We start from the raw sequence: 27,121 nt of genomic DNA, 5'->3' as shown, positions 1-27,121 counted from the left end.
TCTGCAAGATCCAAATGTGGCTCTTCTTATCCTGCCGTCCGGGCTTTACGCCTTTCTTCAGTGTCGTCCCATATCCTGCGCACGTTCCGCACATTGTGTGGACTCAGCACTCGACGTGAGGCCTGCTGGCGCATACAGAGCTCATCTTCTGACTTGAGATTGCTGGTTTCATAGAAAAACCTCGTACAAAAAAAATAATTTCGTGAGCGCAGCAGTATCTGCATTGAAGGAATGCGAAAATTTTGACGCCTCCTGGACACTCGTTGCCCCTAGCTCTTTGCCTCTCTTTCCGTCTCTTCACTCCTGCTTGCCCCCATTTGCCTCTCTTTGCGTCTCTTCACCCCCCTTCGCCTTTGTTTACCTAGCCTCAGCATCAGACTCTTGATGCTCACTGGCATGGTTTCGTTTTGATTCGGAACCTGAAGCTCCACTATCCGATGATACAGACGTCTTAGACATGACGAAATACGTTCACGTAATACATAATTAAGCGTCATCTGGTTCCGGTGCCAAGAAAGCGACTGGCGTAGGAAAGGGGCGCCACCAGACGTATGACGTCACGCGTTGCCAGGATACACCTTGACGTCAAGATAGCAGCCAAGGACCGCCTTCCTTTTGTAGAGAGGGGCGCCGCTTGGCTTAGATGGCGTCACGCGTGTTAGGCTGCGCCATGACGTCACCGGCGGCGGTTACAGGGCAAACGCATCGTTCTGAGTTACTAAATATACGTAGCTACTTTGCGCATTTGGTCTTTCTCGCTCTTTTACCCCCTAATTATAGATTTATTTGAATAATTGACATTCATTACAGACGTTTTATCACTATCAAACATATAAATGTGTCAGAAACACAGCCAATTGCGGTTGGCGTGGCTTCACGTCCTTTGAACGTCGACATCAGTCGCATGGCTATTTTGATGTCTGATTTCACTTTTACATTTTTGGCTTTAAATAACTAGGTAGTCATCCATTTATATAATTTTTGTTTTGAATCCTCCCACAGTCCTCTTTCGATTACAACTACTCGTTTCATCTAGCTCTTACGAGAACGGCATAAGATAATACTATACACACGTTCCGTACGCACGTTTTGCACACACGACCTTGCCGACATATCCTGGTAATGCTTTCGCATTACTGAAATATGCACACATTGCGGACATTTTTTTTTAAAGGAGGAATAATGACTGTTCGGACTGGCAGTGTGTGTTTCATTTTCTTACATTGCTCCTGAAGCCTACTGTTGCTATCACTGACCCTAGAAGTGGATAATATTATACAGGCATCTTCACAACTAGTGACATTATTTGCATCTCAAAATAAAATGATAAAAATTCATTGGCTTCTATTCGCTGTTAAAAACTTTGGTCAGTTAGGACTAGAGCATTGGGTTGAGTACGGGTTAACACATTAGGAAAAACGTGTGTCGTTTCTCGAGCTTAAAGCCGTGCCTGAAACCGAAAAAAGAAAGCCAGCAGGTGCTAAAGAGACCGCACTCATCTACAGTTCACTAAAGATCGCGAAAAAGACTCGACAACCAAAGCGCTATAAAGGCTTTCGCTTCACCGCACTTTAGCGGTCCTAAATGCCTCCTCCAATTTTTGTTTTTGTTTCTTGAGTGCTTTGCTTTTGCAACAAAATAACTTACGCTACTAATATAACGACGCATTCTTTAAAGTTATGTATCTGCCCTCAGGCAATCATGACACAACTAAGTACTTGGCATCTATGCACTTTTTTTCCATTAGGTCATGTACAAAAGGTTGTTTGTTTTTGCCTAGGATGTGACGTATTCTCTCTTTTTCTTGTCTTTCTCGTGTATATGTAATATTTGTCTCCTTTAATCAAAACGCTTCTGGGCCCTTTAAGAAATCGTAAAAAATAAATAAATATGTAAATAAATAAATAAACGAACAGTCAGATGGGTGGTACACTTTACTATACTTGTGTTCCTTTAATCCAGGAGTTTTTATTTCAAAATATTCTGTTGCCTCTAGGAAGTTTTAAACATGGATGCATATCGGAGAGAAATAATGCCTTCGGTGTTTACGCCTGGAGGGCTGCACAGCACTAAAGGAGTAAACATATTCGAGGTTTTGTCAAACTGCTTGAGTAATGAGTTGTTATTGTTTGCTAACGTTATTGTGTGCCTAGAGGGCTTTGAACTCTGTTTAGTTTTGCGCTGGGCACAATATGGCACTGCACAGGTGCTTACCACTGTACAGCCGCATCAGAACAAAAGAAACAAATGCTGCGCTGTGACACAAAGCACTCTTTCTACGTTCATTAGAACGCTCGTGTTGGCATGTTCCCCTACCTTTGAGCTGAGAAACTATACTCGAAGCGCGCCACTGAGCAACTGCCCCGAAACGAAGGAGAGAGAAGGCAGAGAGAAAGAGATTGAGGGAGCTGAAGGTAAGGGTTTCACCGTGCTATCTCGGTCTGTCTCGCATGCGTGCTCTTCCTGGGTTTGCGCTGCGCAAAGCCGCCCCGCTTTTGTGCAGAGGGCGCGGTTTTCCACGCAGTCTGCTGGAGTCAGATAAGTCGACGTGCGAAGAGGTGAAGCGAAAGCACCGCTTAGGGAAGAAGATGAGAAACGAGAGACCGTGTGTGTGTAGTGCGCGCGTTTGGGCGAAAAGATTTATTTCACTCGTTTTCCACTTCCATTTGTGCGCGCTCATCCAAAGCCACGAAACGGACCGACCTCAGTAGAAGCACGCCGTGCCCTAAGGCAACGGGTTCCCTACGGGGAAGGTATGTGTTATAAAGGAGCAAAGGTGCTACTCCGAAATTCGATCTTCGACGAGACACGATAAGAACGACTCAAGCAATAAAATCATGCCAAAGCCAGTTCTATTGGCTTCTTCATTACGAGGGTGTTTGTAAATTTGTTCGTGAATGATATCTTCATTTTCTTTGAACAACTATACGATGATAGCACCACACCAGACCGTTGGAGTGATAAGAGGCTCCCATAATCAACTTACAACACGGAAGGGGCGTGTCTAAAATATATTTAATTGCTAGCTCCAAAGAAAACATCACTCAATAGTGCCGCTTTGTTTTTCGAACATCGTAAGGAAATTTTATCCAAGAGAGCATTCTAAGCGCTGAAAATTCGCCTGATTATAGCGCTTCTCTTGACTAACCCCAGCTTTCGGCGATATAAAAGCAAGTGATTGGCTGGACTCTCGAAACAATTACGCAGTAGCCGTGTGTGATATTGATAGGTGGTAACACGCCTCGTGGTACGTAATGTTTTATGTAACAACTTTCTCGAAGACAACCATGTTGTAATCTAATATTCCCGTATATATTTGACCCATTGGGGCTAACTAAATAAAAAAACAAACACTGGAAAGCTGGAACCAACAATTGTCCTTATTTTAGAGAGCAACAACCAAATGTGATGCTTTTAAATCTTCGCACATGACAAGGTATACGCTCCATTCTAGTAGTGTAAGGCTTGTGAAGTTTATTGTTCGCCCGCCATGGTGGCGCATTGATTAGGGCGCAAGACTACTGTGCCCAATGATCCGAGATCGAATCTCGACCGCCGCAGCTGTTTTACGATGGAGGCGAAAACCTAGGCGACGTTGTGCAATGGGATTTCAGCGCACGTTAAGTGGTCGTGAATACTCCGTAGCCCTCCACTACGGCTCCTATCATAGCCCACATCGCTTTGGGAGTAAAATTCCAAAACCCGAACTCAACCAAAGTCCCGTAGCCACTAACGCATTACAGGCCCCATACTGAAGGATTTTGAGTAATTTCGACCACCTGGGGCTCTGTGACATGCACATGGGGTTCTTTCACCATACATAGATATCGCACAGTACATAGGCAGCATGTGTTACGTCTCCATGAAAGGGGACAGCCGTAGTCGAGATCGGTCACAGATGTCACGGCATTATTCCGGCCAGGCAGCCTGCTGCATAAAAGGTACCCATTCAGCACGCTTATTATATATTAATGGTAAAAGTTTTAGAGGTGAAACAATTGTTGTTTTTTTTTTATTAACTTCGTTGGTCGGGCAAGCTTTTCCAGGAGCGTATGAAACCGTCGTTTTCAAATCCTGGAATAGCATCTGTGCCCGCAAGAGACCAAACTTGCAAAGCATGACATACATTTAGATGCACACTTCATTGAGCTTGGCAAAAAATATTCAAGGAATAGTTTGCACGTTCTTGCATCTTTTGTTTTTGTAATACTGCCTCTGTTGCAGTGACTCCTGCATCCTCTGTCTAGCATCATATATCATGAATGTCTGGTAATAGTTTATTATCAAGAAATTGCCTGCTTCAAGCTTGTGTGCCCCATTGGGGGGGTTCTTACTAAGCCGTCGAGCCTCTTCTGGGGTCTAGGCCGCAAACACAGAGCTCCCGCGATCACACACCACGGGCAGCCGTTCTCACGGCCGCAAAGTGGTAATGCGAAGTACGACACAACACAGAACAGGACTTTGCCCGGAACCAGATGTTTATTGGGTTTTCCCAAAAGGAACGCTGGTGAAGGTCTTGCTGGCGACCCTATCCTTTTGGATGGGGCCTGACACTTCGAAGGGCAAGATGGCGACAACACAGAAGTATAGCGGGGAGGTATTTACCTTGCGTCCTTCCGTTGTCGCGGCTCGCTGGCGTCTCCCTCCGGCGGTAGCCAGTTCCCGCCGATCTCGGCGCATCTTGCCCTTTGTCCTTTTTTGGCCAATGAGCGTCGCTTCTGCGACGCCTAGCGGTGCGCTCCTGCGCCCGGCGAGGGAAGAGGGAAACGCGGCGCTATCGAGCAACCCGTTTGGGTTACTCAACCTCGGAAGAGAAGGAATACTTTTGTCCCCTTCATCCTCCGCGGCGCGCAGTGCTTCGGAGGGATGCGCGGTTCTCCGCGATCGCTACACCATCAATAGAGTCAAGTTCACGGATCAAGGGAAAAGAAGATAGGCTGATATATCTTGCTCTTGGCTTAGTAAGTCTGTAAATCTTTTGTTGCAATGCCCCCTTCTTGCAATGGTACTTAACGAAGGACGTACAGCTAAATAAGGAATGTCTAAGGATTAAAAAGGCAAGGGGTCAAACTTTCATGCGGTTTTCAAAGCTAACATCTTTTCAACCTTGCTGATTCAATTTATCTACTTATCAGTGACAAATTTATCGTGCGCTCTAGTCCAAATGTGCACAATGCGATATTTGTATACGCTTGTACGTCCAGGTGAGTAAGATAACTAAAGTTGCCGATACACAGTAGGGGTTGCCAGAAAGAGATTGAGCTTCAATTCGAATTAAATAAGCAAGCCGTATTCATTCTAAGAACTTAGGTCTTGTGATGTTTTTGCTTTCTAATAGGTCTATATTTTATCAATAAACTGAAAACATCGGCCTGATTGATAATGCAGCTCCATTTTTATGCGTTCGATCGATAACGACAACGTGAAAGAGAAACATTATTTTTGTTCGCATTTCTTTTGCTGCATTCTTTTATTTGCACTTCCAAAGCCGGGTGCTCCCGAAACTAGATTATCCAATGTTCTGGCTTCACCACAAGATGGAAATCGTCACATTGATTTCGACTAGAGATGCTTCAGTGGACGCAGTAAACCGGTTTTGAAGATGACATTGCTCGCCTACCACATGCAACACTATGTGCACGTTATACTTTACTTTTACTGCTCTGACCGTACTTCTTCAGGCTCAATTGTACATTTCTACTGAAGGCATTTGTAGATAAATCCTCCTTTTTTTCTTTTTGCAAGGCTCGAAAGGATCGGTAACAGCTGTGATTGCAGACGTCCTCCTTCCGGATGAGGAATGTAAGAGCAACGTAAAAAAAAAAAAAAAACAATTGAACGCCAACAAAGTTAGAGGGTTGATGCTTTAAGGAAGCACGAACACGATACCCAGACACGGTCCGGACGATGTCTGCCAATATCTGATTTGCACGCACAAGGAAGAAATTGCATCCCAGAAAGAAAAGCGGTAGCCAAAAACCAGAAAATGTCTGACCAGCGATGAGAGCAGTGGGTCGCTTCGGGCTGCCAAAAATCAATAATCAATGAGATATCCGAAGGCGTGCTCGCTGAGAGGCAAGTGATGAATTCAACAAGATCTCCATATATATGTTTTAGGGCTCCACTGTTCCGGGCACATTCACGACGCCATTTCTGTCTACCGGACAGTTTTGGGCCGACAGTAGATGGCGTAATATGCGAAACATCCCCTCTTCTTTTTGTTTTATCAACCGCACTTGTTTTCATCACATCTCAGGGGGTTCTTTATGACATTATCTCTTGAGGCACGCTTTATTCCACTTGTGCGGTGACATACGTACTAATCCGCTATCTACACCGCCATTATGCTCCAACGACATCTGAATATCGACGACCGTTTCATATGGCCCAGGGCTTTCTTCCTAAGATATACGATGTTCCCTGCGTCTTATAGGAAGTATTCACCGAGGCCGCACTACCAGATGGTACGAGCATCGTCACGCCTCTGCCGCCATGGTAAAGGTCGCCAGTTATATCGGCTCGCGCAGCATCACGTTTGCAGTCAGGTGCCCGCAGTGTATTGGAAGGGATTCTTAAAGCTTTCTCCAGTTGTTCAGTACTTCCGCATCCACTTTTCTGTTGTGGAGCCCTTTCTGAGTATAGAGGCTTAAGAGGTATTTTCGTGCTCCAGGACATCACAACATTGCCTGTTCGGTGTTGTGACTAGGCATTCTTCCGTGCAGCAGCTGGACAGCAAAAGTGACCGGCTGCCCATTATACCCGACACGACTTGGAACTCATCAGATATATTAATTGTTAACTGCCACTGACCTAGAGCACGCCTTGAAGAGACAGCCAATTATTATTTGTCCCGATTTCAAAACTGGCATGGCCGCGAAAAGCAGATATCTAGTGGCCGGTAGTAGGCCAACCGCCAAACTAAGCTTGCGCAGGCCCTGTTCTAGAATTAAAGCGAAATAATTCAGTTGCTTGATTTGGGTGACAGAAGGTCGAGCAAATACTGTCACTCTATCGCAGCATATGCGTCACACCCAGCGAGAATGTTTTGCAAATCCAGTGTCGGCAACGTAGCTCGGCTTGAAATGCACATAACTCATTGAACATAGATTCGCAACAACGCGATATGCAGCGATAACTCTTGATACAGTTTTAACATGCCTCTTGCAAGTAGGCAGAGGACAGTTAGCGTTAGCTAAGCGAACAGGCATGTCGCAATTTACTCACTTCTAACAACGGCACGCCGGCCATCTACGCCCTCACGCACGTGTCGCTCTTGGCCACAATCTCTTGCGAAAAAAGTTACAACGCTTTCATGAATGAACAAAGACCGCACTTCACTTGGCAGGCCCTGACGTCGGGAGATTTAACGCGAAGCATTAGTCTCGTAGTACGCCGCACACCATAACGAAGTTACCGCAGTCGTACGAGCCGATGTTTTTACAAAGTCGAACCTTCAACCGGGAACGTTGTTTTTCTTGTTCCGCGAAGTCAGCGGGTGTATTCACTCCCTATCATGGTTTTCACTGGCGCACGCAAAAAGTGCGGCAAGACGCGGAAGGCGCACCCACGGATCGCAACGAGTTGAATACTGCGGCTAGTTGCGGCGCCTGCACACGCGACCAAGCATATTTGCGAATGGCGCGGCGGCCACTGGCGCCGCTTGCGGATCACATCACGCGAATACCTCCTTTATGTGACTTTAACATTAAGCCATTTTGGGACTCCGCCTTCTAACATGCGTCAGACCAAGCCGTTCTCTCTCTTACTCGTTCGAGCTTCTATTTAGCTGAGCCATTGGTTGTCTCCGAATCAGCTGCAAAATTAGCTGATGCACCTGTGCCAGGCTGGCTGAATACTGGCTGGCTGAATTAACTTTGAGATACAAAAAAATATAGAGAATTTTCTTCTACTTTATCAGAGACCGTGTAGGTCTAGTTTTGCTACGTGCAGTACTAATACTCTGTGCTAAAAGGAGATTTCGCCTATGTTAAAAATGTAAACCTCGATTATATGGCGCAGTGTAAATTTTAGGGACAAATATATTTTTAATGGGGCTGAAACGTGGAGGCTAACCAAGAGAGTTCTACTTAAGTGGAGGACAACCCAGAGGGCTATGGAACGAAAAAAATGGTAGGGGTAACATTAAGAGATAGGAAGCTTGCAGAGTGGGTCAGAGAAATAACTCAAGTTACCGACATTCTAGTGGAAATTAAGAAGAAATGGACATGGGCAGGACATGTAGTGGGAAGAGAGGATAACCGATGGTCGCTGAGGGTAACAAACTGAATTCCAAGGGAAGGAAAGCGTAGCAGGGGGCGACAGAAAGTTAGGTGGGCGGACGAGACTAAGAAGTTTGCAGGGGTCAAGTGGATGCAGCTAGCACAGAACCGGGTTAAGTGGAGAAATATGGGAGAGGCCTTCGCTCTGCAGTGGATATAATCAGACTGATGATGATGATGATATTTTTAATGGTCAGATGTAGCGAGGGACACTTATGAAACAAGGACACTAATGACACATCGACAATATTTAGAGAATGGGAAATATATTTATTTAATGTAAATGACCGGTAACTGCAAATCTTGGCCTTAAGTGTGCATTATGCACACTGTGGAACATAGTATTATATGTTAAAAGCCTGTCTACATAAAGTGGTGATAAATAGTTTGCCTTTACACCAAGAATTCGCACCTATTTCCCCTTTTCACGCTAAAGACGTCAAAAGAAATGTTCTTATAATAAACACAAGAAGAGTTCAGAGCTTTAGAAAGTGAACTTCTTCACGACGTGCCGCTGCCTTTGACACCTCCCCCCCCCCCCCTTTCAACCACATGAAAGAGACGTCACCGGGCCGAAGCTGTCATCAGACTGAGATCTTTGATTGCTCTAATCCGAGCCATCGGTATTTCGAAACGTATTATGTCTCAGATGCCCATGTATGATCGCATCTCTGCGCTCATTTATAATAGAAAACAACATGGCACCGACAAATGTATAAAGAAAGGTTTGTGGTACTAACGACCTCCAAGAACGGGCAACGTTCGAAAGCAGAGATGGCTCTGCTGGGAGCTGGACACGTGAGCACTGACGTCTGAACGCAAGGCGAGATGGCCGCGCGTGAATCAGGTAGTGGAGTGCGCTGCCTTACATAGTGGTGACCGCATACTAAAGTTTTGTAAATTAAAGCAGTACTAATGTAAACTAAGTCGCATATGCAAGTCGATTCTACCAAGACATATGTCCAGTACAAGCACTGCAAACAGATTTCTTACTCACTGCAACCAACTGCAAATGTGACGGCCTCTGCGCCATGATTTCGCTTCTTGTATAAACTGCGGCGGAACGTTTGCTAATATTGTACATTAGAGCGGATTCATCAACTTTATATATATATTTATAGCCTGTATACGTTGACTTATAGGCTAAGGACACTCGTACTCATGCGCATGTTTTCTTTCCCGCAAAACAAGGACTCCTCCATTGCCGTATACTGCCACTCAGCGTGCCTCTAAACATGTGGAGTAAAAACTTTGGTTCTAGATTTTGCAGACAATTCTTGAGGGAGACTGCACTGCGCTCGTGTACGTCTGAAACCTGCTTGGAAGGAGGAGGTTACTCGGTAACCATGATATGCTGCCTAATCTTTTTTTCTTGTACACTGGACACTGCTCAACATTTTTCGCAGTGACTTGTCATGAGAAATGTCCATAAACGTGCAAAGGATATTTGCCCGTTTTTAAGATAAAATAGGGAAGATAATATTAAATAGACTTTGTGAAAAGCATGAAAGCATATACTTTTTATATAAAGCTAAAGCAAATCTTTGTCGAGTGTTTCACTCGCAGCAGATGCAAACAGAAATTGTAGCAACCTATCCCCAAATACCTCCTAAGAGCTCGACATTCGTCAGTTATATTACGGGTGGATCAGGAGCCGTTTTATTTTCATAAAATAGGTCACTACTCTTCAATATAATAAAGCATACTAAAGAAAGCGCCACGATTTATAATATTTAAACCAGCATGGTAGCAAATAAAGGCTACTTAAACTGGAATTATGATATAACAGTTTTGCTTCTGCTTTAGGGGTGGTGGCAGTAATAAAATATTATGGCTAGCAGAAAGCCAAAAGAAGGAAATGTTGCTGTCGGCGGACTATGAAGCAGGTTGTCATAGAAATGAATGTTTGCGTCTTTGGGAACTTCTTTGCGGCCTTGAAAAAAGTCAGGTGAAAGAAAGCAGCCAAATAAAATCATTTTCTTTTCGAAGATCGAACTCACGGTGACTCGAAGTATGAACATTTCGGACGGTTTCAGAGATGTAGTTTTTACTGGTGCATAACTTTCAGAAAGGAGTTAGGCAAGGAGATACAATCTCCCCAGTACTATTCACAGCTTACTGAGAGGAAGTATTCAGAAACTTAGAATGGAAGCAGTTAGGGATAAGGGTAAATGGAGAATACCTCAGTAATCTGCGATTTGCTGATGACATTGCCTTGCTAAGCAACTCGGGGGATGAACTGCAAATAATGATTGATGGCCTAGACAGGAAAAGTAGGAAGGTAGGCTTGAAAATCATTATGCAGAAGACTAAGGTAATGTTCAACAGCCTCGGGAAGGAACAGCAAATTGCATTACGTAGCGAAGTACTGGAAGTAGTAAGCGAATATGTGTACTTAGGAAAGGTAGTAACTGCAGATCCGAACCACGAAAGGGAAATAACAAGGAGAATATTGTAACGGAGCGCATTTGGCAAGCATTCGCGGATTATGACTAACAGCTTGCCAGTATCGCTCAAGAGGAAAGTATACAACAGTTGCATCTTACCTGTACTCACCTATGGGGCTGAAACGTGGAGGCTAACCAAGAGGGTTCCACTTAAGTTTAGGACAACTCAGAGGGCTATGGAACGACAAATGGTAGGGGTAACATTAAGAGATAGGAAGCGTGCAGAGTGGGTCAGAGAAATAATTCAAGTTACCGACATTCTAGCGGAAATTAAGTAGAAGAAATGGGCATGGGCAGGACACGTTGTGCGAAGAGAGAATAACCGATGGTCGCTTAGGGTAACAAACTGGATTCCAAGGGAAGGAACGCGTAGCAGGAGGCGACAGAAAGTTAGGTGGGCGGATGAGGTAAAGAAGTTCGCAGGGGTCAAGTGAATGCAGCTATCATAGAACCGGGTTAATTGGAGAAATAAGGGAAAGGCCTTCGCCCTGCAGTGGGTATAGTCAGGGATGATGATGACGAACTTTCAGTTTACGAAACTGAATATCATAACTCGCTCACAGACCGCTTCCAATGTGAGGTTATATAAAATCTGGCATGGGCTTAACTCAGCTAAGCCATGATATACAAAGGCAATGCAGTAGCAGTCGTGAATGAGATTGAATAGATTCTTTTTCTTGTCGCACCTTCTTTTCCGTCACCTTACCTCGTCGCTTTCCATATGTCGCTTCTCGCTCTTCTGGAGCTTCAATCGCTCCTTTAGATCCTTCTGCTTCATTTTCCCTACGAACCACATTTTCACGGCGACCGATGACAACAGAACGAGCAGATTCGGCTTCCAGGTGTACGTAGCGAGCGCTCACACTAAGGTTTGTTGTCTCATCTATGCAATACACACTATAATGCTCAATTAAATGCACTACAGATTCGCAGCCATTCTCAGCGTATTGTTTGCGGCGCAGCAGTTGGAGAGCATCGCGCATGCACAGTGAAGAGCATAGCTAAGTGATGACGTCATGGGCACTGCGGAGACCGCCGATATGTACCAGCAGGAATGAACTTTACCACGTTTCGTGGCGCAGACTTCAAACAGGCAAGGTCACGACCCCTTTCCTTCTTTCTGTTATACCTCATGGTGAAACCTCTCCCCACTACCATTTGTGTCCTAAGACGAGGCCTGACTTTATTCACGTCTTTTTGAACTGTCCTAATAAACCCAAGCCCAATGGTAAAAATCACAACATCAGGAGCGACGGGAGGCTATTCTGCGCAGATAGCAGCGGAGATACAGCTTCGGATAGTGGACTGGGAGAGAAGGGTCGCCGAAGCACCAACGTTCCCGGTCATCTAGATTGGCCAGGGGGTCCATTGTCGTCCTGCTTTCTCCCCCCACCCCCGTAATTGATTCTGCCAGGAATCAATAAAGTTGTTACCTGCCTACCTACCAGCTGTAAAAGCGGGCGGCAAGCATGCCGGCCACTAGACAAGAGGCTGAAGGTCGGTTGAATGTTAAACTGCGGCTTATTTTTGTGTTCTCAAGGGTAGGCTCCCGCAACTTCTGTTTTTTCACTGGTAGGGTCTCAGCGAGTTAAACGGCGATTGTTGCGGATAGGTATCACAGAACGCAAGCCAAAGGTAACATACACCCGCTAAAGGCAATATTGATTACGGTCGAAGTGATTGCATAGTGTAACCGTTACCATTCCGTCCCCTCCTAGCTCTGTTCGCAGCTGGTTTTGCAGCTATTAAGAATAAAAAAACATCACATAATACAACCTAAAAGGGAATACGCCTCAAAAAGATGTCGGTAACTTATTTTAACGTTGTGAATTAAAAAAAAAAGATCAGAAAAATTGCACTACAAGATTCGAGCAGTTGTTTCATCGACATCACTGTTGTGATGAGTACCATTAATCCACTGCGCCACAAAACGTTTTTAACTATTACCTACTTTGGCATGGCACAGGTACAAAGCATAATGGTAAAACACGTCATCAATTCATTTACTGACGCGACAGGTTTAAAAGCTTTTCAAAGCACCAGTTGACCAAGCCCTCCAATCCATGTTGGCGGGTCAGGAAATACTCCATGTGCTTCTCTACACCGTATGACACTTTCAATGAAGTGCTGTTATGCTCCTGGGCCTCCACAGTTTGTGGAAAAGGAGCGTGCTATACAACAACGCAGATTGCGCCACAGAAAGGATGGAAACAGCTGGATCTAAATGTACCTTTATTTTGTATGACAATATTCTCTTTATTTGTCGCCAAGTGACGCTGCTCAGTGGACCTTACGTGAGGCTCCTAATGAAGTGGTAGAAGAAATTTAGAGGGAAACAGATATGGCGCTAAAGAAAACCCGGCGTATAGGGATTAAGAAACTAGATTGTTAGTGAAATGTAGATGTTAAAGAGGCAATAGTAAGCCGCCTAGCAGCTTCCAGGGCTCATCAAAACGCAAAAAAAAAAAAAAAATAGATCCTTGCTTGAACTTCGGCAGAAATGGGAAGAATCCAGAAAAAGAAAAGAACCGTGCCAAATTATTTGGCACTAGAGACAATTAATGCTACAACGAACCGGTGGATGGCAGATATTCGAAACGACAATAAGCAAACACCTAGAAAGTTCTGCAACAATCGAAAGGACTTGGCGAGAATTCAGAAGAGACGCACCGCCATATTAGGGACAATTGGACGTAATGTACTGGAAAAATGAAGAGACCATGCAATTCATTAGCGAACAGCTAGAAGAACCTTTCAGTGAGTGTGATGACGGCAGTGGTATTGGCCTCGATGCGGGTCATTATAAAGAGAAAATTTTTAATATCGACATTAACAAATTGGATTGGGAAAGAGCGGTGAAAAAGGTGCCTTTGCATAAGACAACAGGTTTGGAAGAAATGGCAATAAAACCAGTGCTTGGTAAAGAAACAATTACGACCATTTATGCTGCTGTAAGTGACGCACTGCAGAATGAAGATACCCCAAAAAGCTGGCGAGAGAGTAGAATGAGCCTTCTACAAAATGACAAAGGTGAAAAAGATCGCATAAAGTCTTATAGGTCGCTCGAGAAAAGAGAGGTTACAATGTAGCACCTACGCACGTAGCAGCTACTTCTAGGAGCCTTAGAGACTTGACCATGTACTAAATATAGCAAAATCACGCGTTTATTTTACAAATATTGATTTACATGATACTGCAGACCTCTTTGGTCCAAGCAGGATGGGCAAAAACAGCGTTAAGAAGAAATAACAAAGAAAAGGAGAAATTTTTGCGTGTCATGCACAGATACACTTCTACAAATAATATTTACAATAATATTTTCTACAATAATATTTTCATCACTTAAGCAGCAAGTAACCCACAGTGTCAGCAGTAGGAACTAGATGGCTTTGCCCTAATTTCTAGATTTGGTTCAGCTGTTTGTTTTTGGGCCTCTCACTTTCCACATTCATTTACAGTACACAAATTACGATCCACCATGTGCCCAAGCACGATAAAAATAATGTCTTCTAAATGGCTGTGAATGAAGAACTGAAATGTACACGAAGAAATAAAAAAGCATTTCACATATTCGAACATTTTCCTTCCCTAGCCAATTATTTTAAACGCGACAAGCATCCTCGTGCCATTTTCATATATATTAGATGATATTCTTGATGGCCAACACGTGGGTGTCAGAATAATAATTCACGTCACATTATTGACTGTCTTGGTGATATACTTTGTATTAGCATTAATTTAGTTAGCGGTGTGACGAATTCGCAGAATGGTTTTATGAAGCGCGGCAAATAATTCAGGACTGCATATACTTTGTTAAAAAATGCGCTGCATAGTTCGAGAAAAGCTTGTGAACGTTTCCAGCTAGCAAGGCCATAAATGTGTGCATTTACTCAAGCAGAAGTTGAACTTTCGGGATTAGGATTACCTTCAGAATAATTTATGCTGCATCTTTAGTGCAATGTACAAAAGCTTGCGTAGATTTGAAAAAATATATATAACGCAGCCCGTGGCCTGAAGCACTGCGCGGTCGTTGCCAAGCTTAATCGCCCCAAAGCTCATTATTTCTCTTTTGGTTCGCCGCTTCATGTTACCTGTCATTGCAGAACAACGTTGTGCTTTATTATTCTTTAGTCGCCAAGGGTAAAAAAAGAACACAGCCACTGTCAACTGACAGAAAACCAATATTTTCATCCAAGTTTTCAAAGGCTGGAACCCATCTGCAATTCTCCGAACTGGGTCATTCGAAAGGGATGTAGATAAGCGAAGTTCTCGCAAGCTGAAAGAGTCTTGTCTATTTTAGTCACTAGTGAACCACTTTCACTGCCCACGTAAATGAAAACGATAGTTCGATTTGCTGAATATAAAAACTGGACCTATTTGACATAAATTATCACTGTCCAAATGTGTTCAGTTTAAAATATTAACTACACTACGAAGCCGGCACAATAGTTACGATTTATTTCTATCAGAAAATTTCTGTGAAAACGAATTGGTACTAGCTCTAGAAGTAAAGGCTATGTGGCACCCGCTCGCGGGATTGAACCACAGGAATGCGTAACCAATCCCCTAACCCGCCTAAGAAATAAGAACTCACGGCACAACATCAAAATAGTTTGGATATTGTTTATAGAGTTTAACTGCCACAACATAGAATAGGGCTACGCTGTTCCTGGGTGATAGCCGATATACAGCAAGAAGTTTGCAGTGAACATGTGCACATTTTGTTTACAAAGCAATCCTTAAGAAAACATACGCCCTAATAAGATCGAGAATGTTCAGGTGGAGACAAAGGAAGTTTCAGCGTTGTGCGTGAAAATTTTCTTCTTGTTTTTACCAAACGCAAGAATATTCATTAGAATGTCTTCGTCATTTCTAGATAGCAGCTTAGAGGACTGAAAATACGGTGTCTAGATAACACACCTCGCGTTGCTTAATGCAAAAATATAATTTGGAGCGCCAGACACGATATTGCTCTTCCTCTGTTGCGTATTCAGTGAAGAGGCGACATAAGTTCCAACAAATTTGCGATGCAACCTTTAGAAAATGCACATTTCTCTTTGCAAACAAATGCCTTCACCGTTCACACTGAGCAGAGAAATAGTCGTCTCTATTTCGTAAAGTGGAGACCGTCGTATAAAACACTGCGATATTGCATCTTAGCTAAATTGGTTTTGGAGACAGTCGAATATTTGTAGCCTCATAACTGTGAAAATATGCGTCCTCAACGAACACAAATAGTTACCCCGTCAGAAAAGCATAAAAAGCTTACCGACTAATTTCTTACAAATAAAACAAGATATAGCTGTGTTAACAAGTAAACACGGAAATGAAGCGGGATAACTTTTGAAGCGTGTGTACGACCTGTAGTAAACCCAAATTTACCCGTGGAATATAGAGACCAATGTACATATTCGATTAACCTTTTTTATGTCAGAAAAGCAATATACAGTCGACACGTACAGACGCGAAGACGTCTGCTGTATGTTCTTCATTCGAAACGAATATATGCCGAGTCGAGAAGAGCACGCATGCTCGCGACGCATGACGCGAGCATTCCTTGAAGGCGTTGCGTTTCAGCCATGCTTAAAAGCAAAATGACTTGTTTCAGTGGTAGTCAAGTTACTTTTATTCAACATATATCGCGAATGTACTCATGTGTCTAATGACACAATAATACAGCTCCAAAATTCCACGTGACAGTGTTCCTGCTTCATACACTGAGTGCGCGATCAAGGATCCTTTAATTTATATACTAACATTTATTCTCCGGGCGAGTGGTAGATAATGAGCATGTGCGTTTTCTTTTTTTGGGCATCAAAGTAAGGTTTGAAAAAGAGGTTCGGGCTGCTTCTTCACAGATGTTTCAGCTAGCCTTGACAAGCTGATTAGCGGAAAGCAGGCAAGCCCGAGATGTATAACTTGAGCGCTAGTGACGAAACCTTGAATTTCTTCTAAGTACAAGTGCCCAAAGTATTGAGCAGCCAAATATAGACGTCACTTTTCTGAACCACTAATTCTTAGTTCACCGTTGACAGCCTTCAGGCCTAATAAAATAAAAAAAAATATATATTGGAGGCCGTGGATGAAGAGAAATACCACTCAATCTCACACTTTGCTTAGAGCAGCATGCATAATGTTTCTGCTAGAGTTCTGTCTTTTTTATTAGCCATGCCTATTGCACGATCTTTATTAAAAGGCGAGACTAATGAGTCCGAATTCCTAACCCGGTAAGAGCACTCGTTCGAGAGTATCTGCAATTTTTTTTTTTTTTTTTTTGGAGAAAGCAATCACGGTTCCTCTTTCGTATTTAATTTCCGTTCGACAGCTCGCTTAATCGTGTCTACCTTATTTCGCTCCAACTTTTTGCGAATTCAAATACTAAATTCACATAGCACGCAGTAAAGAATTGTTCTGTTGTTCTGACCCGTTGAGTTATGACCCTATTGGGCAGCAGAGCTCCGCGATTGCATTTTGATTGTTTGAGATCGAAGGTTATGTCCTAATGGCAAGGCACATATCGCGTTATATTTCGTACCTACCTAACTGTTATCGCAGTCTGAAACAAGTTTGTTTAAAACACTCCTAGATGTACGTTGCGAGCAAGCAAGCAATGTGAGGAGAATGCTTCCGAATTCCGCGTAATTGGAGTAAGCAAGCGGGCGCTTCACGCTGTATTACATGCCAGACGCCGGGCTTCTCCTACTGCTTGGGAAACTTAAAGCTTACTGCAGATACTGTATTGGTGGAATGCGAAAGCCTTAGCATTGCCATGACGTTTTGAGATTTTCACTTTCTCTACTTTTTAATGTGTTTAATATATTTGAATGAATGTATAGGCTACGTTGATGAGGCCAATATGTGCGCGAAAAACGTGGACAGAAAAAGTGAGCCTACGGCGGTTCAGGTGTCCACAAATTACATGTGACAGAAACAGCGTCTTTTGTTTCTTTTAAACCAACCACTAACGCGGATGCATTAGTAGGCGTTGTAAAAAAAAAAAGTGGTATTTAGTGATGATGGCACAGTAACTATAATAGCACTGATTTTTACAAAGCTGTCGGATAATCATTAAATAAATTTTTACTTTAATGTGCACAAGAACAACCATAAGAACTTGGTAGTGCAGCACAAATAAAAGAAAATGCACGCGCATATGCTTTACACACACAGGTAGAAAAAACAAAAAAGAAACAAGGGCAGAACGGGAGAAGATAGCTACACAATATGAAAGAAACACTGAACAAGAGTTGCGGGGGGGGGGGGGGGGGGGGGTGGCTCCGTTCGCAGGCCGAGCCAGCGTTTCGACAAGGGGATTTGTCTTCGTCTGAACAACGCGATCATGCCTGGCGGTTGTTTAAATAGACTTTTTCGTCCGCAGAAGAAAAGCCATGAGGGGTGAGGGAGAAAGAAGTAGAGCAAACAGTTAAAGGTCGTTTTTTTGTTATAAATTTCTGAGCTTGGAACCAGTGATCCCGTTGCCTGAAAAAGAAACTAAAAGCTGCAGTAGCAGCGAAATTTTCGGCGTCCTCTGTATAATATGATGCTGCCGAAACGAGGCTTGAACCAAGTACAAGAAAAATATAGTAAGAGCAGGTATTAGACTAATCTTATTACTGGTGCCTCTAAATATTCCAACGGTCCAAGAGGCGATCGCAGTGTATGTCACTAGGGCGCGTCAAGTCGCCTTTCACTGGGTTTGTAGAAAACGAGCGCTTTCACAAAACTATCCAGAACCACTAAACAATTCTTCTCTTCACTTATTGGAAATAATTTTAACATTATGCACTCTTTAAATCTCACATCATATTTTAGTTATAAGGATTCTATTAGATGTTTTATCGCGGTTACAGATGTCAAAGAGTGCTAGATATAGTGTTCTGGCACTAACTATCCTGTGAGCCCCAGCAAGAGAGAAAGAGAGTCGCAGTGCCTCCGATGTAGTCTCTACATGCTCTTTCGCAGAAATATTCATGATGTAATTGATTTTAAGGTGAAAGCCTTGATAGGCTCATGGAACCAAATCCCGTGCACGAGAGTTTTGCGCGAGATTTGTGCGCGATATCTGTGCACGCGATCTGTCATATTCCGCGAAGACATCACATTTTCTGACTTTGGCTAAGTGAGAACTCATGTCACCGTTTTTGAATAACCGCATTAACATTGTTTAAAACTCAGCATTTTTTGCATTTGTTTACCTTGTGGCAAGATGGGGTCCACTAGGTATGTAGAGTAAACATCATTGTAAGCTCTGATAATTAGCTTCGTAATGAGGCCAAATCGTTGTATTCTATATTGTTAATGCTATGGTACATTTAGCCTCGGGAAAAAGTAAGAAATTCTTGTGGAAGTAATTTTTTCAGTTTTACTTCTTTACATTTATAATATGTAGCGACTCTTGCTATCAATAAATTACTCATGAAAAATAGCTCTTTGTAAGACTAAGGGGAAATATATATTTCCTTGCCGCTGAATTTCGATTTTTTCCCACCGCAAATAGCAATACCGAGTCATGGGGATAAGGCTGCAGCTGGTGGTAACAATTTCCGCTTCTGTTGTAGACAAAACGAAATATAACCAGTCAACATTCCATGGCTGTCATATTTTTTGTTTCCCTAGGCAGAATACAGTTTTCTAACACTATAGGCTGTCGCTTTATCTTTCAGCTATGCAAGTTTGATGTATGCCAGAATCTTGTGGGAGTTCAAAAAATGATTATTTGCCGTGCTCACTATCGTTGTTACGCTTACTTCAAAACGTTTACCGTAAGAATCTTTTGTATCACTTTTTTTCACTCTCATCTACCCGGTGGCAGCAACTTTACTAAAGCAGACAGAAATATTAAACCTTTAGAAATGTACACCTTAGTTTGTAAGTGGTATTCAATGGCGTCATGGACACCAGTTAGTGGCGCAGAGCAAAGATATAGCACTGGATGTCGAAACAGGTAATGGTGAGCCGATTAAATACGCCTGCAGCCTTTTGCCGTATTTCATGCACCACACAATGACCGACACTGTGACTAAGTTGCACACTTCTTCCACCATTTGGAAAAGGGGATGAGAATTGCTTGGCCCAATTTAACGTTTTTCTCCACGAAAAAGGTCGCGTTCAACGAAGCGCTCTTATAGAATAATATCTTCACATCGTCACCAGTGTTCGCTATATTGTTTTACTTACGCTATTCTACCTATTTTGTGGTTAGGTTTTGTCAGTATTTGAATCATGGTCAGACTTCCGTGTTGCTCGTTTCATGCTGGGGAATTGTTTCCTCCTTGCGCCTTTCTTTATAAGGAATTGCAAGTCCGTCGGCTTTTTTTGTTTTGTTTTTTTCGGAATGCCCAGTGCTTGCTTTTGCTTTCGTTAAGAAGAGATCGTACAAGGCTGCCATGCGTTTTGTTTTTTTTTGGAATGCCCAGTGCTTGCTTTTGCTTTCGTTAAGAAGAGGTCGTACAAGGCTGCCATGCGTTTTGTTTTTTTCGGAATGCCCAGTGCTTGCTTTTGCTTTCGTTAAGAAGAGGTCGTACAAGGCTGCCATGCGTTTGTACTTGGTCAAGACTGCCAAGCGGTTGTGTTCTCTGGCGTTGGGATAGGTTACAGCACTGAATAAAGTGCATGATGAGAACCATGCTTTCACCTGCTGGTGATGGGCTTTTGCAATAATTGGATCAGCCGATAGGTTTTCTGAATATATTCTCTAAAGGCCTGACTTTGAAACTCAAAAAGAACTAGTTGTGGCAGTAGAGCAAAAAAAGGCTTGAAAGCGGACTAAGTGGACGAAACGAAGGCCCCCGCCACACTCAGTTCAGAGTTTACAAAACAAATATGAGTCAAAGCACGCAAGAACCAGCAACTATATTCAACAACGTAGATGCAGTTGCACATTGCTGCAACCATTTCAGGTAAGTTTAGTCGCGTTATGCATCATCAGAATGTGCCAAAATTTGCATTCGGACGCTTTGGGCATTTAAACATAACTAATCAATTTTGAAGAATATCCAAGTGCAGCGCCAATTGCTGGCGCGTTCATCATCATCACCATCATCATCATCATCATCATCATCATCATCATCATCATCATCATCAGCCTGAATACGCCCACTGCAGGGCGAAGGCCTCTCCCATATTTCTCCACTTAACCCGGTTCTGTGCTATCTGCCTCCACTTGACCCCTGCGAACGTCTTAACCTCATCCGCCCACCTAACTTTCTGCTGCCCCCTGCTACGCTTTCCTTCCCTTGGAATCCAGTTTGTTACCCTAAGCGACCATCGGCCTGCCCATGCCCATTTCTTCTTAATTTCTACTAGAATGTCGGTAACTTGAGTTATTTCTCTCACCCACTCTGCACGTTTCCTATCTCTTAATGTTACCCCTACCATTTTTCGTTACCAATGCCTATTGCAATGACGAATGTCTTAAATCAAGCGAAGTTTATGTTTCGGTACCCCCATAATTTCGAATCGTATGTCTTTCTGTCATCGGAGGCAAGACACCCTCAATGAGGTGGAATTGGGCTTTTGTTGGACCAAATGTTTTACAATTATACTTTAATTGAACAAATGCCCGCATACTAAGTGAATCTCATGCCAGTACGGGCGGAAGCTTCCGTTCATGTTACCAGGCAAACATACATGCCATAATTTCACAGATTTCTATATAAGAAAGGCAGCGACTAAATCTATCGTACTCTTGAAACTTGCCATAACCTCAATAATTTATCAAAAGCCACACAAAAACCAAACACTCACTTTTGTCATAATCGTTCAGATCTCATCCATAGATCGATTATTGAATAATACAATTCGATGTTCTTCCTAAGCCCTGAGTTTCCAAGACATGGTTTGTTACATTCTGCGTTATAGAAGTGCGGAGTGTAATGCTCAGCAATGCGAAACAAAATTATGAAAAATGCTTCGCTTCTTTGCTAAGAATTTCGCCAAAGTAGTCCCAGAAATATCGTAGTGGTCTCCAAATTCACCCTTTTCATATTGTCTGTCTGATATAAAAAAATATTACGACTCCTAAAATAAGGCTATGACACTGAATAAAGATACGAGTAGTTTGCCTCGTTTTCTTTACTACGCTTATGTCATTGAACTAATAGCATGGCTAAATGTTTTCTGTTTGTGTATTAGTCTCGTGTGGAAAGTTTCCTTGAAATTCGGCTGCGTGAGGTAAATTTCAATGCAGTGTATCAGCAACCACACGAATACGCGGTTACAAACAGCATGTGTCCCTGTTGTCCTCCTGGCAGCCTTTGATTTCCTCTCCTATGCCGCAGCTAGGCTAAATAATACCGTGACGTCTCCCCATTAAAACCTTGCGACTGCGTGCAGATTGCTGCAGTTTTTTGATACCAGAAAGGTTTTGCCATATCGCTCTATTTTTCCGAATAAAAGCAAAAACGTACACTGGTGCTCAGTTCGTCGCCAGCAGCTTAAGCTCGCGTTTCTAGCTAGGTTTGTTTTTATATGTAGTTATCGAAGCTACGTTTCCTCCTCAAACAAAGCGACTGTAAGTGCGTGTTACATTCGCTTCTCTCGCACGCAATGATAAACACTGCCAAATATTGCAAAAATCGCTGGAATGCGGCCCTAATGAGACTCCTTTTTTTTTTAGAATTTCAAATTGATAAGAAAAGTAATTTGGTACCCATATTGCGTGCATGCCGTCGTTAGTAAATGCCCTCACCGATAAGTTATGCAGTGGCGGCGTAACATCTGCACGAAAATGCATATTTTCATTTGTTTCTTTCGGCCAGAAAGTAGTTTACTCAAAACCTTGTTTTGACTTGTGTTGAGAGTTCAAAACTTAGTTTAAATAAATTAGTTTCGTGTTGAAGAATCAAAGTCACATATTTTATGGTTCGTTCAGAAGTAAGACGTTTTCCTTTTACTGTTTCATTTTCAATCTTGGTTTTATTTTATGTTTGTACAAAAATAATTAAGCATTACGAACAAAAAAGACGCATAAAAAACCAACAAATGTTTTTTAATTCTTCCATTCACATGGCGCTAAAAATATTATATATTCACCAGTTTGCATCTATCAGGGTGGCACTTGAGTAAATAATTCATAATTAGGTCTATATTTTTGAATTTTTATGTCAACTTGAATATTACTAGTTCGATTTTTTAAAATCTCATTGTTATTTGCTTTTCTTAAAAATAAAACGCTACATGTGCTCAAATTTGAAAGAAAGAAAGAATAAGACCAAAGAACAGCCATCTGATGAACGATATAGCTGAGTTCAAAATAGATATATGTTTAGGTGTTCATGATGTTCTTACTAATGCTGGTATTAGGTTATAGATCATTTAACGGTGATTTATGGCGCACCTTAGGTGCATACCAGTTCACGAGGTGGAAGTATGATATTTTATTCCTGTTAAATACGTGTTATGGTCATTAGCATTTTAGAGTCAGGCTATGGGAGACGTCGTATTGAAAGACTGCGACAGTTTGAACACCCCACCGATGCAACCAGTGCTGTGCCGAAGAAGGTTGGTTCGTAGCTCTCGTCACCAGTTTCGTGATCAAGAGCTGCCTGCTTCCTTTGTTGTAAAAATAAAACCGAGTCAGCGCCGATGAGATGAACAAAGGCGTCTATTTCTATGTAGTATTTTCAGGGCATTATCTACAGCACAAGATCGGCCGGGGGCCGAGGACTAGCCAGACATGAATGTAGTCCCACAGCGATGGCCCCCCCGTTTTGCGAGCGACACTGATTTCGACGAATGCTCATGAAGGTCTCCTTCTCTGACAGCAGTGAGCTCGCTTCAGCAGCAGAGCTTGCAAAAGGGGCATTAGCAGGAGAAGCTTGACGTGCGGTTGGGCGGAATCCGGGTGGCTTGCCCTGCCACAACAATGGGTGTCTTGCGATTCGCCCGCATCTAAAAATAAAGCTTGGCTAGCACTCGACCCACGTGTTTCAGTCAGCAGTCGAGCGCCTTAACCACTGAGCCACCACGGTGGATATTTCAGCATTTCTATTTTTTCAGATGCTTCGTCGTGTCGAGTAACAAAAACAGAAATCTGTCAGACAACATAACACAGGCGGGTCCTATGCAATCGAATCTGGCCAGTGCAGCACATCCTTAAAAAATAACATCCTATCCCGCATCGCTTTGTGACATCGCTCCATTTTTCTACATTAACTCTACCTGCGCTGTTGTTTTTCTGCATGAAAAGCTAAGTACATATCTGTGGAGCTAAAGTGTAATAGCATCAGGAAACACAGGATATGATAAAAGGCTGCGAGATTATTGATTTTAAACAGGGTAGTAAACGTTGCAATGCAGGTCGGCAGTTCTTGCGACGAATTTCATTGGTAAGATATTGAGCCCTAAGGGATTACGTAGCAACTCGACGAGGTAACAGAGTGGCTAATGAATGCGAAAAATTGTGCCTAAAGATATCGAAAATACAAGGAACGTAATCTCCTTTTGAGCTGAGGCAGGCATTTTAAACCCTGACACCTTGCACGTTGAAGTAAAACGGAGGACAATTTTAAGGTATGACACAGCCTTGCAAATGTTATCCTATTTTTTTCTTGAGGTGGTGTTTCTACCCTTACAGTTTACTGTGTAACCATCTAGTTATGTCCCTCGTAATATAACATTGAGAGCAGTGAGAGAGGTGGCATCTTTTCATCGTTGCTGTGTGGGCAATCATAGATTAACCTGCCTTAAAAAGGCGCGCTATATAAACAGGCTACGCTTGGCTATACCCCGGTTTACCGAGGACAAAAACTGACAATGGACATTTTTAAGTCCTCAGGTTGCGCTGCCATTGCTGATCACTCCACACGACGTTCCGGTTTCACCAGTTGAAGCGCTAATGACAAAACACTAGGCGAAATATAAACCAGAATTATGCTACGCGATCAAGAGAGAGCATTTCGTCCAGAACAACATGATTTATCACAAACGCACAAAAACGAAGATTCTTTATACACAGTGTTTGGCATACCAATAAGAAATTATCTACTTCGAAGCCTCCTGTAAGCATGCGTTAAGCAAACATGCGCATGGGTAAAAGCCAGAAACTTTACAGACTTGGTCAAAAGTGTGAAGCCCAGCGGGTCTGCTTTTAAGTCACCTTGTGCGGCTTGTAATGTATTTCCAGTGTTTCGAATTTCTTGATAACAAAGTTTTTTTGTTCTACCCTCTCCAATGAGAAGGACTTATGGTTCAGAAGCAGACCCCCTGTGCTCTACACTTCTGGCAAAGGCTGTGCATAGCTTAGAATGAAAAAAAGCGAAGATAGCTCAGAGCTTCTCTTGCATTTCTAAATTATTGGTAGTTCGGAAGTTTTTATTTCGACGTTCTTTCCGCAGAAGCAGCATGGATGCCATCTCGTGAAATACCTAAATGAAATTGTAACGTAATCTTCGCTTTGCTATCCTATTTAAAATTAGTGCTTTTTGTCTTATTTTAGGCAAAGATACACTTATGCGAACTTTGTTCTCTGATGCGCTATTGCGGTACCATCTCCTTTGTCGACTCTGCCTTTATCCCATCACGGGTTAAGGCTTTCAGAAACAGAGTTCTTTCATGATGCAAATAAAAAATTCTGACGTTGTGCTTATGACGAGCCGTATTGTACATGCTGTGCTTTTTTTCTGTGAGACGCTTATTTTATATTTAAGAAAAGAATAGCCAGATCAAGAATGATTTCACGGGATGATTCCAAGCAGTGAAAACTAATGTTTGATAGAGCTGATTTGATTTCGGGCTGCAAATTTCTTTTTAGAGCATTTTTATTTATTCGACTACTAACCTTGCGCAACGCAGCTGCTGAGTTGGTACTAAGGGAGGCCTAGTAGGAGCGCCAAAAATTCAACTGTTTTTTATGGGCCGTCAAAACAATACATACAAATATAGAAACAAGACAGCAGTGCAAATCAAGTTCCTTATAACAAACCAATTAGGCTTTGCCAAAGAAAACAAACGCGCGTATTCGAGTAGTAGAAGTGGGGACAGCCTAACGTAGTGAATTTTGTTTTATAGTTTTTTACGACCTTTCCCAGGGGATTTAAAACGTATGTGGCAGCCTTCCTACTATGCGCACATCCCGATTCATACTTGTCCTATTTCCGTCCGTGTGTATAGTGTTTGTCAACCAAGCATACGCAAGCACCCACTCACAAATTACGCAAGTGCAGAAGCATAAACGACAGTAGAGCGCGGTCGTGAGATAAAGCTGAGCTGAAACAATTCAAATTTGATGCGCTGATCAAAAAACAAAAAAGCAATAGAAAGTTACGACATCCCATGCCTTTACTGGACGACTAAAGTGAATTGTTCTCAAGGGCTCTGAGCGGTGTTTGTGTTGAGGCAGGATAGAAGGTCGGGAGGAAGGTTTTGAAAAGTAGGAAGCTGATGCGTCTCAAGCAAGATCGTGGGAAAAATTTACGCGCCCGTATATTGACATTATCCCCTTCGCTCCGGTGCGACACGGCTGGAAAGTAGAAGGAAGCGAGGGTACACGAAGCGTGTTCAAATTCCTACGTATGCTGCTTTGAGATGAAAGTGGCTACGCTGCCTTTTTTATGTAATTTGGTATATAGCATAGACAACGCTCATTCGAGAAGGCTCTTCTGAAAACACTGTTGCTCTTGATTTATGATGTATGTGATAGGATTGCTGCCTCTTTCAAGGAAGGAAGCAGCAAATGTATTCTGTCGAATTGTGAACAATCAGCAGCAGGCGCTGCAGCTCTCTTGCTCATATTGCAAATTCTTCAGCTATCTGCAATAACCTCTCGATTCCTCAGCACGTGCTTGCTCCTACTGATGACGTTGCATTTGCGCAGTTCAATGTGAAACCATGTCACGTTTTTGGAAAAAGCATTGAGAGGGAAATTGTTTTTTTGAGAGAGAGAGAGGCTTACTGGGAAAATATCTGGATGATTTCGTATGTTTAGAATGAGTACGCGGAAGAACAAATACCTACGCAAGGTAAAACTGTATTTTACCCTCATATGGAAATTTAGGGGATAGAGGCTTTATTCCATTCGCATACATCATCTTTACTCTCCGATAAAAATACTTGCACTGCTGACGTGGTGCTCTGTACATGATCGTCGCTCTTCCATCGACCTCTTAGCTACCAGAGCCTTCTTTCTTGTTTGTTGTTTTCTATTTCAAAGCAGAATAGCAGGCCAAATGACGGTACTTAAATTGAAACAGACTTCATTTGTATCACATATATTTTGGTTTATTTACAGTGTTAGGTGTGGATGTTAGCACATCACATCGGACGGACTCAGGTTCCTCTTACTCTTCTGCCTCTCCTCTTCTTCCTCAAATGCAGGACTGCGGGAAGTACGTGACAGTGCGTGACGCTGCCTTACTCGAAGGCGCTGCCCGCCGGGCGAGTCAAGGTTCGCCACGT

Source organism: Amblyomma maculatum, chromosome 9 (genome assembly GCF_055883805.1).
Source record: "Amblyomma maculatum isolate TAMU_Amacu chromosome 9, ASM5588380v1, whole genome shotgun sequence".
Classification (NCBI taxonomy): Eukaryota; Metazoa; Arthropoda; class Arachnida; order Ixodida; family Ixodidae; genus Amblyomma; species Amblyomma maculatum.
This window is presented reverse-complemented; position numbering follows the sequence as displayed.